The 15,067-nt window shown below is 38.6% G+C and overlaps 1 pseudogene; it reads right to left on the bottom strand.

Moving 5' to 3' along the window:
- Nucleotides 1-10,617: 10,617 nt before the first annotated feature.
- Nucleotides 10,618-11,168, bottom strand: LOC124985866 (60S ribosomal protein L12-like; annotated as a pseudogene).
- Between the last annotated feature and the right edge of the window lie 3,899 nt (nucleotides 11,169-15,067).

A 15,067-nucleotide genomic window follows, 5' to 3' on the forward strand; every position in this document is an offset into this window, starting at 1 on the left:
AAGAGTTTGCCAGAATTAGCATTGTCAGACAACATCGAGGAACATTTGTGCAACATCATTATCCATTTGGAACTCCTCATGCTTACTGGCATTATTAACAATGAATCTAGGAGAACATCTGTCAAGAAGAATCTGACTCACCGAATTAGTATTCATAGGGATATTCAGAGTAATTTTTTTTTTCAGAGTAATTTTTAAGAAGAGTTGTAAAAGGAAAATTTTGTACTAAAGTGACATCAACTCTAAAGCAGATTGTAGAGATTCTTTCCTTTTCCTTCTTTCTTTCTTTTTCTTTCTTTCTTTCTTTCTTTCTTTCTTTCTTTCTTTCTTTCTTTCTTTCTAAGTGAAGTATGGGGAAAAGATGGAGATATCATTCATTGCTTTAGTGGTCTTAGTCTCTTTCTCTCGAATATGAAATGTTGCCCATTCCATGAATAGATGAACTATACTTTGTGTGACATTGTACCAGTTTATTGACAATATTTCAAGTCTTCCACAGGTGTACTTTGGAATTTGTTACCTCTGCATTTCAATTGATTTGGGAAGGACTGTTACTGGATCAATAAGATGATGCTCAAGAAGAAAGTTATAGACCTGTTTTGCAGGTAAAATGACAAGGGTCATATGTATGTATAATCATAGAAGATATTCAGCATGACAGGTTTAGTAAGAAATGACTAGGCACAGTAGTGCATGCCTGCAACTCCAGTGACTCAGGAGGCTGAGGCTGGAGGATCATAAATTTGAGGCCAGCCTCAGCAACTGAGTGAGGCCGTAAGCATCTTAGTGAGACTCCATATCAAATTATTTAAAAAGACATTAAGAAGATCCTTTTACTCTTTCTACCAATGTCAGGACACAAGGAGAAAGGACACTATTTTTGAAGAAGAGAGCAGAAAGCACATTGAACTCCTAGTCTGTTTGGGCGGTGATCTTGGACATTTCCAGCAAGCAAAACTGTGGCCCTTCCTCCCTCCCTCCCTTCCTTCCTTCCCTCCCTCCTTCTTTCCTTCCTTCCTTCCTTCCTTCCTTCCTTCCTTCCTTCCTTCCTTCCTTTCTTCCTCTCTCTCTTTCTTTCCTCCCTCCATCCATGTCTCCCTCCCTCCCTCCTTCCTTCCTTCCTTCCTTCCTTCCTTGCCAGAGAATGAACCCAGGGGCACTTAACTACTGAGCCACATCCCTAATCACGTCTTTTTTTTTTTTTTTTTTTTTTTTGAGTAAGAATCTCACTAAGTTGCTTAGGGCCTCACTAAGTTGCTGAGGCTGTCTTTGAACTTGCCATCCTCTTGCTGGATTATAGGCATGCGCCACCATGTCCAGCACTGTGAGCAATAAATCTTTACACACACACCGTATTATCTCCTAAAAATCAAATTGCCAGGTCAAAGGTATTGTATATTTCAAAATGTGATAGATTGCTCTCCAACCATGTTTATTAGTTTTATACATACATTCTTCAAGATATCTCTTGAACTTATATCCATTTGTAGCTGCATACTGCATATCTCTGCTCCACCTTATAGCAAAGCTCTTCAAAATAATTGTTTGTTTTTCTCGTCTCTACTCCTTTACACTCCCATCAAGCCACTCCAATGGAGCCTTTTGCCCCACTCTTTCACTGAAATCACATTTGTCAAAAGTTACCGGTGTAAGGAATCCCACGAAAACCACACCAGACAAGGGAAATCACATAAGGGAGTTTATTAAGCAAACAGAGTGTCTCCCTGCAGGGTAAGAGAGAAAATGAGAGGAAAAGAAAGGGAAAGAGAAAGGGCTGCTGGCTAGAGAGTGGAAAGGAGGAGGAGAAAGAAAGTGAGTTGGGGAGAGAAAAGCAAGAGAGAAGATGGCGGTGAAGCTATCTTTAAGAATCCCGCCGGGCTAACAGAGGACCAATAATGGAGAAGGATACTTGCAAGCTGACTGATGAACCAATAGCTAGCTAGGATGTTCACAGACTGACAGTAGTTGGGAGGTGGGGAAAATGGCTGCACCGGAAAGGGCGGGGAGAGCAGCTTTCAGACTGACAAGCTAGGTTGTGATGCAACTGAAAGGGACAGGGAGCAGCTTTGTATCACAACCAGTGGTCTCCATTGTGAAAAATCTACCCAGTTCTACGGACCCAAAACCTGAGAGCCGCCCTGGATTGCTATCTTGTGGGTGTTGAAGAACAAGTCCTGTCAGCAGTACCTCTGAAACACAGCCTGGATCCAGCCATTTGTCCCACCCCTGCTGTCTACTTCAAGTCACCATGAGCTCCTGCTTGAATTGCAATAGCCTCTTAACTGTCCCTAGCATATAAAAGGCACTCAATTAGTATTTGTTAAATAAATGAGTGCATGTATATATATGTACTTGGAAAACGTATAAGGACATAATCCACAAATTGCTAAACTGTGTTAACCTTCTGTGGCTTGAATTATGGGGTACTAACCTTTTTTACTTCATATGTTTCACTGTGATTTAAAGTTTTCCAATTGCATATTATTTCTATAATCAGGATACGAATGATCTCTAGATAAAAATAGATATAATGCAAGGACACACCTGAAAAGTTCAAATTTAAGTATTTTAAAAAGGTAACTTTCTCATAAAATATTAGCAATATCCCAAAATGGCAAATTACATCATAACTTAGAAAAAATAGTGAAAACTGGACTGGTTCATGTTAAAAGTGGTAACCTTCAGTTTGAACTTCAGTAAATTTAATTTGTCCTTAACCTTAGCTACTCATAATACACCAATAACCTAGCCAGTTAGAATGATAAGCACACAAAATGTGATGATTTACATTTAATGTAAGCTTACCCAAAAATAAATAAGAGCACAGCACATTCATATTGACTACAGCACTGTAAAGACATTTTAAGAATAAAACTGGATGCAAAATTATGTAAGTGGAACTTAAAATTTATGAATTATTTTCCCAAATGACAGTGGAATGAATTGACTAGTTAAGATATAAGCAGCTTTGAGAGGATGTAGGAGGAATTATCGTTATCATAATTTACTTATTACTTTTAATGTTTGATTGAACATATCCACCGGGTACTGTGGTAATTCAAGACATGCACACAGATGTAACAATCAGATCAAGGTAATTAACTTTTCTGTCTTCCTAAACGTTTATCAATCCTTTGCATTGGGAATCTTCCATTGCCTTTCTTCTAGTTCTTTACAAAATAGGTAATAAACTGTTGTAAACTATAGTTGTCCTCTGTGCCATAGAACATTAGGGCACATCCCTCCTATCTAACCATATTTTGGTACCTGTTATCTGATCTTCCTCTGTACCCCTTTCCTCCCCCTTTCCTAGCCTCTAGTGACCACTATCCACCCCCCCATCCCCCGCCCTGCTTTGATGAAATCAACTTTTTTGGCTTCTACACATGGAGTGACAACATGTAGTATTTGCCTTTCTGTGTCTGGTTTATTTTGCTTAATACGATGTCCTCTGGTTCTGTCCATGAATCTTCAGCATGATTTTTTTTTTCTTGTACTAGGGATTGAACCCAGGGGTCCTTTATCAGCAAGCTACATCCCCAGCCTTTTTTTTTTAAAGATTTTTCATTTTGAGATAGGATCACACTAAGATGCTGAAGCTGGTAATCCTCCTGCTTCAGCCCTCAAGTCATTGGAATTACACTGCACTCATCTGATCTTTTTTTTTTTCTTTTCTTTTTTTTTTTTTTTTTGGGTGCTGGGGATCGAACCCAGGGCTTTGTGCTTGCAAGGCAAGCACTCTACCAACTGAGCTATCTTCCCAACCCCCCAATTTTTTTTTTTTTTTTTTTTTTTTTTTTTTTTTTTTTTTGCGGTGCTGGGGTTTTTTTTCTTTTTAGTTGTAGATGGACCCAATACCTTTATCTTATCTATCTATTTATTTATTTAATGTGGTGCTGAGGATTGAACCCAGTACCTCGCAGATGCTAGGCCAGCGCCCTACCCCTGAGCTACCACCACTGCCCTCTTGGTTTTTAAAAGAAGTGAATGAGTGTCTTTTCCATAGCCCTCAGAATCATAATTTATCCAGATCTTTATTTACCTGAACATGTGATATTTATTTCTAGTTTTCAGAAAAAAATGATAAGCAGCTTGCTTTAATCTATGTTAGGTGACCATAAGGAGTAATTTTTAAAAGAATATCCAGGAAGAAGTTATTTATAGCCAGGAAGCAATCAAAAGCTGTTTCCATGGAAAATTTCTATTACAACTTTTCCGCCTGAAAAGTTATAAAATGCAGCTGAGTTAGGCAAAATGGAAGTGTCTAAAGTCAAAGGAAGCCTTATAGAAAAGTTTATTTTAAGTAAGAAAGTATAATAAAAATCACAGAAAGTATTTAAAATGTCCTCACAGAGCTTTGGCAAAATGTGTATTTCGAAATTTCTGCCTGATCATTTTCCCATCTTACAAAATCGACTTCCTTATTACTGAGCAATTGCTTTAAATTGTTCTAATTTAATTTTTTAAAAGATGGGTATTTGAGGCCTGCTATGTGCCAGCTACCCAAATGTCTAGGTAGCAGATCATCTGATTTTCCCAGGTCTGAACAGACAAGGTGCAAAATCCATCAGAGATTAGAGCAACTTCAAGGTTAGAAGCAGAAAAGACAGAGCTGGGCACAGAATTCACATCTGCTCCTTCCTTATGCAATGATCTGTCAACTTTGACTTCAGGAAATTTCACAGTTGTGGTGAATCTTCATTAGGTTCCTTGCAAGGAGACAATATAGACATATAAGTATCAGAAAAAAATCAGAGTAATTGATATGAATTAGTGGACAAATGATAAGAGCTACTATGCTACTACTTAAATTAAATCATGATCCAAGCACCCTTTTTTTTTTTTTGATACTGGGGATTGAACTCAGGGGCACTTGACCACAGAGCCACATCCCTAGCCCTATTCTGTATTTTATTTAGAGACAGGGTTTCACTGAGTTTCTTAGTGCCTCAATTTTGCTGAGGCTGGCTTTGAACTTGAGGTCCTCCTGCTTCAGCCTCCCAAACCACTGGGATTACAGGTATGTGCCACCATTCCTGGCATGAGCTGAGCACTTTTTTACTTGCGTTATTTAATTTAATACTTAAAACAATGCTACAAGGTATGTACTATTTTTTAAAATCTTCTTTTAGAGACAGGAAAAATAAAGCACACCGATTTTAAATACTTATTCAAGGTCATACAGCAGGTCAGTGGAAGAATTTAAATTCTAAAGATGCCAATACTTTGGTTTATATTTTTTTCACTGTAATGCCTCCATGAGTCAAGGTAAATGCTAATGTGGTACAGAATGTAACTTAAAGATAGCTTTGAACTTCCCTTTTACTTAGTCTATGCAAATTAAACTCATTCCTTAACCACCAAATCTTTGATGCTGTACATGATTTAACTGGCATTTCCCCCCCAATCTTTAGAAACTTAAACATCATAGGTTGAATGCAACCATTATATTATTATTATTATTATTATTATTATTATTATTCGGCACCAGGTATTGAACCCAGGGGCACTTAGTCACTGAGCCACATCCCCAGCCCTTTTTAATTTTTAAATTTTGAGACAGAGTCTTGCTAAGTTTCCCAGATCCTTCTGCCTCAGTCTTCTGAGCCACTGGGATTACAGGCATGCACTACCACATCCAGCAATACAACCATTATTTTTGAAAGATGATAAAGCATTCAAATATATTTAAAAACTTGAAATTCTCCTGTCTTCCAAGTAGCTGAGATTACAAATGTGTGCCACTGTGCCCAGCTTCCTTCAACCTCTTTTATAGAAACACTGGCCCAATTCATGAGGGCAGAGCCCTCTTGATCTAATTACATTCTAAAAGTCCTACCTACTAATGGATTTTGGAGGAACACAACATTTAGAACATAAAATGGATGTGTGTATGTGTATGTGCTTAAATTTTTTAATCAAACCATGTTATACTATATGCACCTTTCCTTTCCTTTTATTTTATTTTAATATGGCAGTGCTAGGGATTAAACCGAGGGCCTCATGCATACTAGGCAAGCATTCTACTACTGAGCTACATCCCCAGTCCTACTATGCATAAATGGTTTTCTTTTGCCATTTAAAAATGTATTGTAGGACCAGGGTTGGAGCTCAGTGGTCTCTAGAGTGCTTGACTGGCACGTGTGAAGCACTGGGCTCAATCCTCAGCACCACATAAAAAAATAAATAATTAAAGGTATTGTGGCCTTCTACAATTAAATTTTTTTAAAAAAATATGTGGTAGGGCTGGGGTTGTGGCTCAGTGGTAGAGCACTCACCTAGCACGAAGCACTGGGTTTGAGTGTTAGCACCACATTAAAAAAATAAAATAAAATAAAGATGTGTCCGTCTACAGCTGAAAAACATTTTTAAAAAGTATATTGTAGGGGCTGGGGAGAAAGCTCAGTTGGTAGGATGCTTGCCTTGTAAGCACAAGGCCCTGGGTTCTATCCTTAGTACCCCCCAAAAAAAAAAAAAAAAAAAACCAAACCAAAAAAAAATATATATTGTAGATCTTATTTGGTGTCTATATGTAGATCTAGTTCATTCTTTTTAGCTGCTACTTGGTATTTTATTGAATGAACACATAGTGGCTTATTTATTTTCATTTTTTTAACTTAAAAATTTCTTTGTACATTTATCTTTATGTCCTTGTTAAAAATATTTTATAGGTTAAATTCTTAGAGGTGACAGTTCTAAGGAAGAGGGTATATGTATTTTATTTTATTTATTTACCAGGGGGCACTTAACCGCTGAGCCATATCCCCAGACCTTTTTTATATTTTATTTAGATACAGAGTCTTGCTGAGTTGCTTAGGGCCTTGCTAAGATGCCTGAGGCTGGCTTTGCACTTACAGTCCTCCTACCTCAGCTTCCCAAGCCGCTGGGATTACAGGCGTGTGCCTCTGTGCCCAGCTATATGTTTTATACTTAGATAAAGTATCAACAAGTGAAATGGGCCGCAGGAATAGCCCCAGTGGCATGATTTTTAGGGACAGTTTTAGTATCCTTGTGTGGGAGAAATCTATCTGACATGAATAATTCATAAATTATTTGTGAATGAATTACTGAAATAACACTATCAACACCCCCTGGTATTGTATGTCAGACAGGCACATATGTGGAGCATCTCATTTAATCCTCACAACAACCCTATGAGTTAGGTACTATTTTTTTTTTTTTTTTTGAGTACCAATAATCTTTATTCATTGTATTTTCCCAGGGAGAAGAGAGGGAAGGGAAGAGTCAGCATGTGTTACAAAATGATTAGAAAATGGGAAAGAAAGAAAGTATCTGGGTACAGGAAAATCAAACCATCATATAAAACACCCCAATGATGGGGTCACCAAAGCCCAAGGGGGCTTAGAGTTAGGTACTATTATTTGCCCCATTTTTCTGATGAGCAAACTGAAGTTCAGAGAGGTTAGGAAATATGAAATGTGGGGTTCAAACCCATGGAGTGAAAGGAGAGCTAAGGTGGTGAACTTGTGGGTTAAGGTAGGAGTGCGATGGAGAAATGAGCAAGTAGCTGGGAGTTAGAGAGAAAAGAAGACACACACTGAGTTACAGAGTATACCATCCAGAATTATTCCTCAAACTTTTGTAATCCATTGAAAAGCTCTTCTCTTGGGACGGCTTCAGCTGTCGAAAGGAACCAGGCCAGGCTGGACACATCTGACTTTAATAGCCTCTATTCTACTTTGGGAGAACAAAGAATTGAAATTCAATGAGCTAAGTACACAGTTTTAACAAAAGCTCAAGACCACCAGAGGTGATATACCACTTGTCAGCAGGAGATTTTTGAATAAATTGTGCAGACAGTGAATTTTATTGGAGGAGTGGAGTAAAGGATAGTTATGTTCATATCCAGAGCAACTCGACCCCTTCAAGGCTTCCCATTCCTACAAAGGACAGCAGAATCTGTGTATGAGGACATCCTTCTAGATTCCATGGTCCTCCGGATCTAGATGGAGAGTGCTTTGCTTTGCCTGTTGTCTTCCCTTTCCTCCTTGTTGACCTTGCCATTTCTGCTGCCCTTTCAGGAACTGAATAGGCACTGAACCAGAGAGAGTAACTGTCCTATTCTTGTATGACTTCCTACCTCCTGGCTCTCCAGTAGTGCTTTGTTTTGGTATCTTCACCTCTGAATCTCAATGCCCAATGATTTGAGCTAGCTCCAGAGTGTTTCTGTTCTCTAGTTTTTGTTTCTACCCCCACATCTGGGGACTTGTAAATTCCCCAAGCCAGATGTGGCATTAGACTCCACGGAGAAAACCTAACAGAGATTAGTGAAACTTTATGAGTGGAGAATAAGAAGTACCTTATAAATTGTGAATATATCCCTGCCTCTTGTTTGGAGTGCTTCCTGATTGAAGAGGGTCATTATGGGAACAGAGGAAGGGAAATACTGAATTTTCAAGCAAATAGAGATGATTTATCATATTACTTGTGAAGTAATTAGAGGAGTCTGAATAGAAAGCATTGTTATTAATTAGCTGAAAATAATATATATTTTTTAAATCTCAGGTATAGTCAGTTGCTGTGATGCATGCCTGTAATCCCAGTGACTTTGGAAGTGGAGGCAGGAGGATGGCAATCTGAGGCCAGCCTCAGCCACTTAGTGAGGCACTATGCAATTTAGTGGTAAAGGTTCAGTGGGCTGCATTGGCTCAGTAGTAAAGTACTTCTGGGTTCAATTCCCAGTACCAAAAACACCACCACCAACAACAATAAAATGACAACAAAAACTCAGATATATAATTAATTGTATTACTCAATTATGGCATACTATTATTATTGCTCTATAAAAGGATCTTTTTGTTTCTGTTTTCTTTCTTATTTTAACCTCCTCTCCCTTTTATTTTATTTTTTTTCTCATTGCCACTTTTCTTCTCCAACCCCTCCTCCAAACATAGACTACCAGGCCAGTGTGCTTGATGTTCTTGGATATGTTTATATTATAAAACAGAGGGTTTTTTTTTTAATGTTTCTAACTCAAAAATTTTAAAAAATCATTCATATTCGCATGTGCATTTAATTCATTTCTTTTTTTAATTGTTTTCAGTTGTAGATGGACATAGTATCTTCATTTCATTTATTTCTATGCCATGCTAAAGATTGGACCCAGTGCCTCACACACTCGAGGCAAGTGCTCTACCATTGAGCTACAACCCCAGCCCTACTTAGTTCAGTTCTTCTAAGTGTTATGCAGTATATTCCATAGGACACTTCCCCATGTTTTAGGCAAATTTTCCACTGCTGTGACCAAAAGACCTGACAATTTTAGAGGAGGAAAAAATTTGGAGCTTATGATTTCAAATGTCTTATTCCATAGACGGCTGGCTCCATTCTTCAGGGCCCTAGGTGAGGCAGAACTTCGTGGAGGAGGAAAACAGCTCAGGGCATCACACCAGGAAGTAGAGACAGATAAACCCCAAAGTCAAGCCCTGTGACCAACCTCCTCCAGCCATACCCTACTTGCCTACGGTTAACATCCAGTAAATCCCCATTGGGGGATTAATGCACTGATTAGGCTAAACCTCTCATGACCCAATCATTTCACCTCTAAACTTTCTTGAATTGTTTTACATATGAACTTTTGGGGGACACCTAATACCTAAACCATAGCACACCACATTTTAAATTATTAATTTCCCTACCATAGTCATCGGGGTGGATTAACTATGTAAAAATTCTTATGTTTCAGTGGCTGAAAACAATGGAAATTTGTTTCATGCTCAAGTCCCAGTCCAAGGCGGAATGGTGAGAGTTGGGGAAGGAATTTTTCTTCATGGAGACTTTTATTCTTCTATTGTATGGCTTTACTATCTTCCAGGCTTTGTTCCCCTCTGTCTTGACTAGTGAATGGAAAAAAGAGAGCTAGGAGAATTATGTGAAAGGTTTGTTTGTTTGGGGCCAAACCTGGAATGGCACACCTCACTCATATCGGCACTCCGATGGCCAGAATTTGGCCATAGATCTCCATGTAATCCATGTAGTCTACCAATGTTCCAAGGGAAGAAAACAGGATTTGGTGAATGTAGTAGCTTCTGTCCAACCTAGGTTGCCTTTGACTCCAACCAGTACAAACACTGCTATAATTAGCACACTCATACATGACTAGCATCCTCTTATGGACCAGAATGGGACTGGGATTATACACAAGTGGGATTATGATGTAACATATGTAGCAACTCAGGCCTTTGGACCTCACCTTTTTGTTATAGAACTGCCCAAGGTTTCCATCTACTAGTATCTGCATCTCTGGAACTGTTCTGCCTAGAACAAGACTTGCACAAGTGCTGGGAAATTAATCCTTTTCTTGGACTCAGAGTGGCTCTCACCCAATGACTGAGGGGAATCACCTCAACCTTCAGTGGGTTCATCTGAGACATGTATTCTACATTGTCTTACAGTTACCCAGAGATAAACTCGTGCCCACATTAGTAATTTGCTGCATAATACACCCCTAATTGCCTTCTTTCTCTTCCTCACTCCCTATTGAGGTTTCCTGGGATCTTCTCCCTAATAGACTACTGTCACTTATAATCTTTTTTTTTTTTTTTTTTTTTTTGGTTGTCAGGTGATCCTTTATTAAAATATTTTCCCATGTACTTCTTAACTAGTTGGGCACTCCACTGCACCACTATTGATGTCATCTATGATGTCATAAGGGTGGCAGCCATTGACATTATAGCCCATAGACTGGGTAGTCCCCAGAATCTCCTTAATAGTTCCAGAAAGTTCTCTAGCTAAAGATCGATGAGGCATCTGTCAGGCAATGTTGACAATTTCATCAAAAGTGATATTTCCACTGTGTCTAATGTTTTTCTGTTTCTTTCTGTCTCTTGGTGGCTCCTTGAGGGCTTTTATGATCAGGACAGAGGCAGAAGGTACCACTTCAGTCTGGGTCTGTCTGTTCCGAATGGTCAGTTTCACTGTAGTCCTCAGACCCTTCCAATAGCCAGTTGCTTTGCAATGTCATCACCAACCTTTTTTGGAGACAGACCCAGGGGGCTGATCTTGGGGGCTAGGGCAGATGAGGCACCAAACTTGCCGCTGGTGCACCTCAGGTACTTGACTTTGATCTCATTGGAGTTGAACTTGGGAGGCATGGAGGAGGTGGCTAGTGGTGGATGAACCCGGATTCCAGACCACGGAAGAAAGTCACACTTGACTTCCTCTGAACTAAAGCACTTAGTCTTGTCTCTGGCTCTACGACTCTGGATCACAGAAGCTACAGAGACCTGTACAGATAATGTTCCCATGGTAGCAGCACCCATTTATTCTCACATAAGGATTTCTGCTTCTGAGTGACCTTGCCAACTTTTGAATTCACTTTGTAATTTTATTGTGTTTTCTGTGATTTCTAGTGAAACTGAGCGCTTCTTCATGCACTTGTGAGCCGTATGATTTTCTTATTCTTTTTTTTTTTTTTTTTTGTGGTACTGGGGATCAAACTCAGGGCCTTGTGCTTGAGAGGCAAGCACTCTACCAGCTGAGCTATCTCCCCAGCCTGATTTTCTCATTCTTATATTTCCTGATTATGATCTTTTCCATTTTTTTTGGTTGGATTGCCCATATTTTTCTTGATTTGAAATATTTGCTTGTATATATTAGATATTAATTTTTTGCTGGTGTTAGATTGAAAATGTTTTCTCCCAGTTTATCAAGCACCTGTTAAATTGAATCTATAGTGTCCTTTTATAGACCATCAACTTTGATGCAATAAAATTCTTTTATACGTATATGGATGATGCTTTTGGGGTGTCTAGTTTATAATGTTCCCACAATAAAATCACAGGGATATTATTCTCCATATCTCCCTCTTCCTATGTTAGTACCATGATGACTTTATTGCTATGGTTTTATATCATAACATCTAGTAGGATGAATTCCTCCTTCTCTGGAAGCAGAAGTTGGAGTGGACTTTGGGATGTGTATTCACCAGGGTACTCCAGAGAAACAGATCCATATGCTATAAAGATCCAGAATGAGATTTGTTATAAGGAATTGGCTCGTGATTATGGAGGGTGAAAAGACATACCATCTGGCATCTGCAAGCTTGAGCCCCAAGCAAAGCCAGTGGTGCGACTGGAAAGCCTGAGTCAACGGTATACCTTACAGTTAGCATCTGAAAGCCTGAGAATCAAGAGCGCTGAGGGCAGGGGATCAATTTTCCAGCTTAGGCAGTCAGAAAGACAATGAATTCAACTTTCCTTTACATTTTTGTTTTATTTAAGCCCTCAATAAAGTGCATGATGCCCACCCACATTGGAGAAAGACATCTGCTTTACTTAGTTCACCATTCAAATGCTAACTAACTACTTTCAGAAACACTCCCTGATATGAGGTTTAACCAAATATCTGGGCATCCCATTACACAGTCAAGTGGACACATAAGATTAACTATCACAGGATACAAAAGTGTTCTTAGGGACTGGTGACCATGAAAGAGAAAGGTAGAAGCAGAATTGGGCAGAGAAAGTAGTTGAACTAAGATGCAGGTTGACAATGCCTTAGTCAACATAGTGAAGCATTTTAGAGCAGATCTTAACCATCAGAGAGTTCTGCATTGGGCTGAATGGCCAGGACCACTGTCAGTCACCACATCGCGAAAGCTCTTGAATTCCTTGGGCAAAAGTGTTCTCAGCAGCTGAGGCTGGTGCTGAAGCAGCTGACAACTGGAGGCATGTACTGGCCCCATTCCCTGCAGGTAGGTGGCAATTCTTCCTTGAAAGAGGATCTTAGCTGCACATTTCTGTGTCTAAAATACTTGTCTTTACTCTTAAAAAATTGACACAATTCTTCATAGACCTTTACTTTTCTTCAAAAATTTTAGGTTTGTTGAGTTCATGTTGGAATTTTGGTTGGAATAGCACAGAATGAATTATCATTCAGTGTGGGAAGAACTGACATCCTCTAGGTAGTGGTGTGCCAAAAAGGTGACATTTGGATGATGGTCAAATAGATGACACATTGAAGAAGGAGCTATAGGAGTGGGTTGTGTGTGGTTAGGAAATTGTTACACATAGAGAGATCAAGCAAATAAATATACTGAAGTAAATATAAATACATGTATGTATTTGAGAGCCTGGTTTCTCAGTGTCAGAAGGGGATTTAAAAATATGGAGTAAGGAATGTCTGCAAATAACTGGAAGTGCTGGATTGGAATTCAATGTGTATTATGGTTTGGATGTGAGGGTTCCCTCAAAAACTCACATGTGAGACACTGCAGGAAGGTTCAGAGGAGAAATGATTGGGTTGTAAGAGTCTTAACCCAATCAGTGGATTAATCCCTGATGGGATTCATTGAAGTGGTAGAGTGTGGTTAGAGGAAGTGGGAATTGGGGTGTGGCTATGGGGTACATATTTTGTATCTGGACAGTGGAGTCTCTCTCTGCTTCCTGATGATGTGAGCTGCTTTCCTCTGCCACACTCTTCCACCTTGATGTTCAACCTCACCTTGAGCCCTGAGAAATGGAAGTGGCCTTCTATGGACTAGGACCTCTGAAACTGTGAGCCCACAAATAAACCCTTCCCCCTTTACAGTTGTACTGGTTGGGTCATTTATCACAGCAGTGAAAAAGCTGACTAAAACAATGCGTTAGTGTGAACTCACAGTTTTTAATATTTAAAGATATATGTAGATACAGGTATGTGTATATACAAAAGTAAAAAAGAAAAAAAGGTGATTCTTATGGTGTGAAAACCACTTGACCAGAGTAGCAGAATTCTCATCGCAGTGGTGCCAAAAATTGACACTAGACACCTCCTGACAAGAGCCCAGCCTCTTTTCTGTGGTTTTCCTGCCAAAATGTATGGTTGAGCTAGTCATAAGCGAACACTGGATGGATCCAGTTAAAGGTCATTATATAGAATGGATATACTGTTTAAAAACTATCAAGATCATGAAAGACAGGAAACAACTAAGGAACTTTTCCAGTTTTGTTTGTTTGTTCTTCTGTTTATTTTTGCAGTCCTAGGGATTAAACCAAGGACCTTGAATGTACTAGGCAAGCGCTTTACCTCTGAGCTGTGTCTTTAGCCCTGAAACTTTTCCAGTTTGAAGAACTAGGAGTATATGACTAAATTACTAAATTCAATGTAAGTACCTGGAGAGGATGCAGGATTAGTTGGGACATAGTTGAGTGAAATGTTAATGGGGTCTGTGTTGTATCAATGCTGACTTTGGAGGGTTGTATAATGGTTATACAGCAAAGTGTCTATTGTGTGGATATACACACTGAATATTTAGGTTGATGGGGCATAGAGTCTGTAGTTTCTATCAGATCGTTCAAAAGAATTTGAGATTAGAACTACAAAATCATATAGATACAGATAGGGAGAGAGAAAGCAGATGTAAAATACTAAAAACTAGAGAATCTGAGTGAAGGGGACATGAAAGTTCTTGTAAACTTTTCTGTCATTTGAAATTAAAGATAGATATGAAACATTCATATTCATTTTCAAAATAAATATGAAAACAAATCTACATAAAAATTTGTACATAAATATTTGTAGCAGCATTATTCGTGGTAACTAATAGCCATCAACTCAAATGGATAAATGAAATGTGTCATATATTCATACAATGAAATATTATTTGGCAATGAAAAGTAAACATGACATGTTCTACAACATAGATGAACCTCGAAAATATTATGCAAAGTGAAAAGTTGTTTATCACAAAAGACCACATATTGTTTGATTCCATTTATGTGTAATATTCAGAATGAGAAAATTTGTAAGAGATAGAAGGTAATGAGTTAGTTGTAGCTAGGGAAGGGTGAGTGGCTGATAAGAGATATGAGGTTTCTTTTTGGAGTGAAGAAAATACTCTGTAAGTGATTGTAGTGATGACTGCACAACTCTGAGTATACTAAAAACAACTGAAGTGAATAAATGGGAGAATTTTATGGTTTGTGAAATATATCCTAATAAAACTATAAAAATCAGTTTTACACCCATACAACATAAAGCCATGATATCTTTTTGTAAAATATTTTTTTAGTTGTTGATGGACCTTTATTTTCTTTATTTATGTGGTGCTGAGAATCAAACCCAG

Source organism: Sciurus carolinensis, chromosome 5 (genome assembly GCF_902686445.1).
Source record: "Sciurus carolinensis chromosome 5, mSciCar1.2, whole genome shotgun sequence".
NCBI classification, from domain to species: Eukaryota; Metazoa; Chordata; class Mammalia; order Rodentia; family Sciuridae; genus Sciurus; species Sciurus carolinensis.